Below are 7,929 nucleotides of genomic sequence, written 5' to 3'. Positions count from 1 at the left end.
GAGCACTGCTCAGAAACCCTCAGTGTTGTTGCCAAAGATGCCAAGCCAATCAGTCCTTCTCTACCCCATTCCCATTTCCCCTTCTTTACATCACCCCAGTACCCACCAGCTAGACACCTGCTCTTCTTTCAAGGTTTAATTCCATGAGTATTAAATAAGAGAGAAGAGCACATGAATTTTCTCTTCTGGTTCATCAGCTACTGTGACCTCTTCACCACTCATTCAGTTTTCTAGCCTTTTATTCTTCAGCAAGATTAAGAAAATTCATGCCTTAAAACAGATGGAGGATTGAACCCTAGTTCTCCTACAAACTTGCCTAAGTACCTAAGAATGTTACTCAACTGGTTAGCCTGTTTCCTCATCTTATAAAATAGAGTTAAGTGCACGTGCGCAAAGTGATTGTTATAAGGATGGGTGAGATGGGGTTGGAAAGGCACATAGTTGGTGCTCAGTAAGTCTTATTATTGTTATTACTAATAAATATTTCCCAACTGTTTTTACTTCTCTCCATGATCTTTTCACTATGATGATCTTGGTTGTGTCCTGATGATCTCATGTCTAATATCATTCAGTCCCTCCTAAGCTGGCTTTCTAAAACTAGAGAGCAGAGCATGGCACCTTCACATATACCCCATCTACACCTTCAAACCTATTAAAAACTTTCCACTGATCCTTGGGACTCTATAAGAAAGAAACCTTACGCCAGTTTAGCACGTGGAAGATGCACAGATGCAGTCTGGCATCTGTGTACAGTCTCACTGCCCTTTTCTCCTAATTGTAAAGATGAGAGACAGTTTCTCTAAAGAATCCCAAAGAATCATACCTCCCAGGGTCCATGTAATAGTTTCCTTTTCTATTGAGCCTAGGCTTGGCTTTGTGACTTGCTCTCAAGGCCAGTTCTGATGTCAGTTCTGGTGTGGTTCATATGTGGTGTCTATAAACAACATTTTATAAGACCTGCATTTGGAGAAGCTTAGTAGTTGCAGTAAGATTTATTCGGGGTTGAAATAGAAGGTTGCTCACAAACTTTTTTCAGTGCCTCATCTCTGTCTGTCCTGCTGAGGGGAAAAGCCACTCTTGTCTTCATTAAGCCTAATACAAAAACCAAAGTCCAGATATTCTGCATCATGATTTAGCCCATATTAAAGCTTAGTCTAGTCCAGTGCTGCTCAGAGCCTGTAGTTGGGAGACAGTCCAGCTGCCAGCCCATCTAGCATGGGAGCAAATGGGCAGTCCTTCCCAAGCAGGAAGGCAGAGAAAAGGGCAAAGAGGGCAAAAAGTGCCAGATCTCTTCAGAACCATGTCTATGTTCTCAAGGTGGGAAGAACTAGCTTTTCTTTAAGCCAACCAATCAGTTTCTTTAAAATTCCGTGGGCTGCAGTTGATTCCTCCCATTAACCAATCAGTTTCTTCTATGCTGGAATGACAAGCCTCTATGGTTGCCATTCTGGCTTCCACTGTGCATATCTTAAACTGGAAGAATTTCCCCCTTGCTCCCCCCAGTACCAGATGGCAGCACTTTGGGGAGATTCCTCCCAAACAGCTAGAAATTGAGTTGGGAAGGTGAAGGGCACAAAGGATTCCTGGAATGTGCAAATAGACCTATGAATGCTTTAGCCTTCTTGCAAATTATGCTAAATAGAATGTTGTAGCTTCTTGCCGAAGCAGGTTTTCAAAGTCTTACAAAATATAATATCCAACTGCCTTTGCTCTTTCCCTGTCAGTATCCAGCTACCTGCCTACATTAACACTTTAACCACTAGAATATCAACACATGTAACCCAAACAGAAGTTTGTTAAGTGTTTACACACCAGGGCAGCCCCTTTTGAAACTTTGCTGGCACCATGTGAAAAAGTGCAGCCTGGTACAGCCTCTGAGAATGAATGATGTCTTGGAGATAGATGCCCAGCCAGATTAGATATCCCAGCTGAACCTAGCCAAGGCCCATACTTCCAGATCAGTGCAACTACATGAGTTCAACCTGGTCAAAGCTAGCAGAAAAACAGCCCAGCTCACCCCCACAATCATGAGAAATATTGCAACATTGTTGTTTGCAACCATGTTTCAAATTAGTTTCTTGTATAACAACAAATAAGTGATACAGTGCCTTTTATTTCCAACTATAGTTCTATGGAGACATCCTATTTGTCATACACCACATTGCTTTGCAAACACTGTGCTTGTGACTGTAATGCCCTCCCCTCTTGTCTATTACACTTTGTATCTCAGTATATACAGTGGAGGCTGGCATAGACTACTGTTCAGGAAAGGCTGAATAAATACAATTAAAATGTCAAAATATGCCAGGTGTACACTAACTCTACTATTGTTCTGATTGGAATTTTAGATAGAAATGCATCCATGTTGCTGCTTTTATGAAAAAAAATAATGGTTTATTTGCAACTTCTATAGACTCACATTGAAAGCTACTAGAAAAAGTGTCTTAGGTTAAAGAGATTTCGGTTTTAATAAAAATGAAACATATTCTTTCACTTCTTAGCAACTTAAAGATTATAATATCTAGAGCTAGTAAAGGTGCTATAGAGTAACACTCACTTATTTCTGGTGCCTGGAAAATCACGGTGAAATTTGGGAGATGAATTTTGGTACATGTTTTAAGAAGCATAAAATAATATGGGTTTTCTTTGATCCAGTAATTTCATTTCTGGCAGCCTAACTCAAAGAAATAATCCAAAATATAGAAAAATAGGCAAAGAACATTGAGTATGGCATTGTTTTGAAAAGTGTAAATAAGTTAGATTTCCATCACCAGGAACTTGGCTTAGTTTTGGTGTAGTCATTAAGTGAAATGTCATATGGCCGTGTCAGAGCCATGAAGTCCATCATGAAAAACACAAAAGAGCAAATATTAAGAGAGAAAAACAGAGACACATAATTGTATGCACCCAATGATGATAATAATATGAAAACGTAATGTGAAAATAATTTGTGGGTCATTTTCTATTTTTTCTCCACCAGATCTTATATAATTTTGTTATATTCTTTTTATAATTTAAGTAGAATTTTCAGAAGACAAAAAGAAATAATATATATAATGCCTTATAAAAATATAGCATTATCAAAATAATGTTGAGGCTGACTCTCAATTTAATTTTCTACCTGAGACTGACCCCTTATAATAATTGCTGTTACGTTATAGAATCCAGGAATCATGGTGTTCCACCATCTGGTTTATGCCATCTCTTTAATCAATATTTATAAATATGCTTTGCAGGGGGTTATGTCATTGTGCTTTATAGAAGATTTTGTTTTGTTAGTTTTTAGATTAAGATATTTTGTGAACACTGTTGGTACTTACTGACTTTTACATGGGGCAGTGTATATTGATGAGGAGGAAGTTCTGTGCCAGAATGGATTTGCATATTTCATTTAAAGAGCTGCAGCGTGGACAGGAATTTCATCTCAGTCCCAGACACATCTTCAAAGAAAATCACTGAAGCAAGACTCATGATGAATTCCCAAAGATTTCAACTCTTCCTTTTGGTTGGAAGACCTCCAAAACCTCTACCTCAGCCATGAGGACTTGCAGAAAGTCCAGTCGCCACACTTCCAGATATCCTCCTGCTGGCATGGTCTGCTTTCATCACACTCAGTGCAGTGGACAGATGATGTCTCATAGACTTGTACACTTGAAACCTCTGTAATTTTATTAACCAATGTCACCCCAATAAGGTTAATGAAAAAGAAAAGACTCAATGCACCTAAAATGGTACCAACTGAGTCTTCTCCTGACTTCCACATTTCTCACAATGGTGCCCACTTTCTAAGTCATTTAAGCTCCCCAAATCAGAAAATTAATGATGTTTCTCTCACCTTCATATGTATAGTAAGTCAGTGAGGTCAGTCTGTTTTGATAATGCTTCTCAGATCAAAGCCTTCCTCTTTGTTTTTCCTTTCCTCTTTGTTTTTCTCTTCCTCCGTGCTTATTTAGGTTTTACCACTATTTCAGAAGCCTCCTAATTAGTCTCTCTGCCTCTTCTCTTCTCTGTCCAATTCCACTGTTGTATCAGTATGTCTAGATTGGCTATCCAACTTCCAGGACACCAAAAACATTTTGGTACATTCCTCATTACCAACTGTGTTAAATCAGCTACAGCATTTAAAGCTCTGCACAATTTAGAGTCAATCTACTTAGCTTCTTTCTCTCAAGGCTGCATGTTACACAGCTCCTAGGGCACCATTTACAGGAAAGAAGACATCTGCAGACCGTGTCTCTGGAAGGGAGTAACCACACAACACAGTGTGGAGGCTGCATCCTGGAGTTGTGCAGCGTAGGGCTCTGGAACCTTGTTCTCTTCCGTACCAGCTGGACGGACCGCACTCTCGGAAAAGGCCCTTTAAGCGTTTGCATCTTTGGCCCATCTTTGTCTACCAAGCCCTGCCCACTTATTAATGTCCCCTCTCTTGGAAGCCTTTGCTGGTTCCCCCAACCCTTTTCCTCTCTCCTGGTATTACTTAATTACATTTGTTAAGTTCATGTATTGAAATAGGTTAAAATCTAACAGAAATAATTTTCAGTCCTTCCTCATTTCAACACTATCTGCATGACCTTGGACAAGTTACTTTACTTCTCTAAGCCTCACCTGCCTGTAAAATGAAGATAATCTTACCCACCCCACAGAGTGTCAGGAAGATTAAACAAGACCATAGATGTGATCTCACACACTCAGCATGGTTCTCTGCACACCGTCAGAGCTCCACATACACTCACTGTAGCACTGGAGGTGGCTGCTCTCACTAAGGCGATGGCTGTGGTGGGTATTCTCCTGGTGGGAGAGGGGAGCCCAGGGAAAAGGCTGTGTGCCAGGCTCTGCTGCTTACAAGCTGCGAAGCCTTAAACAAGTTCAAGTTCTCTGTACCTTTCTGAACCTGTTTTCCTTTCCAATGAAATGAAATGATAAAATAACACAATGGATAAGAAAATGCTTTGTAGACTAGGCAGACTATATAACGGTAAAGTGGTAGCATCCACATAAGCACATGAATGGCAGGGTTTACATTTGTCTCTTATTCCCCTCAGTGCCTTGTTCTGCTGTGTGCATAAGTATGCTCAACCTACCACTATGCAAACAACTTACAGAACATTTGAGCAAAGCTTGTATATGAGTCCAAAGGCTTAAGGAACATATTTATGTGCTTTTAGAGTTTGAAGAGATTTTAGAGATCATTTGCTTCAATGCCCCATCTCACCCTCACCTAAAATCATACCCAGGGTCATAAAGAGATTCAGCAGCTTAACTCAGATCTGTATCCAATTTCTCAGGTTTTTCTTTCCATCATTCTTTGTTGGATTTTTTTCCTCTTATGATCTCACAGATGAAAAAAAAAGTACACATTAGACCTGTGGTGGTGCAGTAAATAAAGTATCGACCTGGAATGCTGAGGTCACCGGTTCAAAACCCTGGGCTTGCCCGGTCAATGCACAGACAAGAAGCAACTACGAGTTGATGCTTCCTGCCTCCCACTCCCTTGTCTCTCTCTCTCTCTCTCAAATCAGTAAATAGAATATAAAAAATAAATTTTTTTAAAAGTACACATTTAACGTTGTTAATGTTTAAATTAATCCAAAACTTAGCAACCTAGTTAAGGAAATTGATGGAAAACTTTTAAAACTACAGTGGAAGAAATAGAAATAATGGCTACTGGAATTTAGCACCATTTTTCTGTTAAATATTTTCTTTCTTCTGCAAAGAACAGTCGTCACTGTGTTTCTGAGCCTGAGTCCTCTACGGAAGAGGTGGGTGAAGACAGGTGGTGGGATTCAACTGGTTCACAACCATTCGGCAGAACTAATACCTAATTTTTTGTTTTTGGTGAACTGGTTGTTATAATGGCTCTTGTGATCAGGGTTCTCTCTAAGGTGGGCACCTGGGCAGCCACCCAATGCGGAAATCACAAATTACTCTTTTCTAACGTTTATCTGTGCAACAGCATATTCTAAGCACCTGTAGTAATAGTCATTCCATCCATAGGTGAAAAAAATTGCAAGTGAGGATGTCAATTAAGAAGCAATATGGAACTATCTTAAATAACAGTTTTATTGCTTTTTTTGTCAGGTATTATTTAATATTTTTTCATTAATATTTTAAAACTTATAATCTGGTTTTGTGTATCTCTTTTACTGTTCTTATTTAAGCATTAAATGCATGAAATAATAAACTACCTTTTGGTATATCTTTTTTTATATTTAAAGTGATCATTAGGGCAGAGAACCAGCTGTTAAATTATTTGAATCCTACCACTGGTGTGGATGATGACTGAGGTTGGGCAAGCAAGTGGAGTCAGACACTTGGGACAGGAATAGAGAGGGGAAGAGTTGAGGGCATGCATCCTCAAACTGGAAGGGTTTGTTTGCATTTCTTTAAAGCCATTCCTGTTGTTATCATTCTAACTCCCTTCTTCCCAACCCTAATTTGTAGGGCATTCATATGTACCACCACTACTAACATCCCTCAGGCACTGTGAGTTCTTTGTGGTAAGGGATTCTATTATCTATATCTTTGAATCTTTCTTAACGCCCAACAATTCATTATAGAGGCTTTGTAATGATGGATAGATGGATGGATGGATGGATGGATGGATGGATGGATGGATGGATGGATGGATTACAAAAAAAGGCAAGAAATACTGATAAAAACCCAGAAGGGTTAAGGAATAAAAGCATAATAATGTACTCCTCAGCTATCAGGTTCAAGCTCACTTTGGAATGACTTCTAAGAGACAACTTGGGTTAAATTTTAGCATCTTTTAACACAGAGATTACCAGCTGGTGCCCATGGACTACATTCAATTTAGGCCCAGATTTTGTTTGCTCTTTCTTATTACCCACTGTTAAATAAACACAGAATGGATAAATTTATACTATATTTAATTCTTTGCCGAGACTGAAAAATTTGGACATGTAACATTTTAAAAGATTCCAGATTTTTCTGGAAAACTCAGCAACAATCAACTCATTTCCATTCCCTTTGGTTAGGTCAGACACTGACCTAAGTGCCATAGTAATATTGACTAACATGGATAAGAATCAGTTGCCATTTATCATTCATGTTCAAACTTGTATCTATCTATCTATCTATCTATCTATCTATCTATCTATCTATCTATCTATCTAGGTTTTTAAAATTTTTTAATTGTGCTAAAATACATGTAACATAAAATTACCTTTACCATTTTTAATTGTATAGTTCAGTAGTGTTAAATATATTCACTATATTCACATCATTGGGCAAAGTCCAGGAATTTTTCACCTTGTAAACCTGAAACTCTATACCTATTAGACAAAAACTTCCCACTTCCCTCTCCCAAGCCCTTGGTAGCCAGCATACTATTGTCTGTTACTATGTGATGGACTACAGTAAGCAGAATCATACCACATTCATTCTTTTTGTAACTAGCTTATTTCATTTAGCATAATGTCCTTAAGATTCATCCAGATTGTAGCATGTGTTAGAACTTCCTTCTTTATTAAGGCTGAATAATATTTCATTATATGTATAAACCACATTTTGTTTACCCATTCACCTGTCGATGGGCATTTGAGTTGCTTCTACCTTTTAGCTATTGTCAATAATGCTTCTATAAGCATGGGTGTAAATGTATATTATTTTATAAACTGCTTTCTTTTTTCAGTTACCAGTCTTCACCTTATACAGTAAAATTGTATGTACCTTAAGGAATATTCAATTTTTATTCAATTTTTTCTGAATGGCCCCAAAATATCTCTTATTTGCCCACAATTATATCTAATTCAGTATCACACTTATATAAGGATACTATGTTTTTTCAAATCTCTTAATTTACCCTATTTTTTTTTTCAGAGATACTGGCTAGTTTTCTCACCACTCATTGCCTAACCCTGTGTAAGTTGCCATTCTGTCCCTACCACTCCACTAAAATTACCTCTA

This window comes from Saccopteryx leptura, chromosome 8, assembly GCF_036850995.1.
Source record: "Saccopteryx leptura isolate mSacLep1 chromosome 8, mSacLep1_pri_phased_curated, whole genome shotgun sequence".
NCBI lineage: Eukaryota > Metazoa > Chordata > Mammalia > Chiroptera > Emballonuridae > Saccopteryx > Saccopteryx leptura.
Note: the sequence above shows the minus strand (reverse complement) of the source record.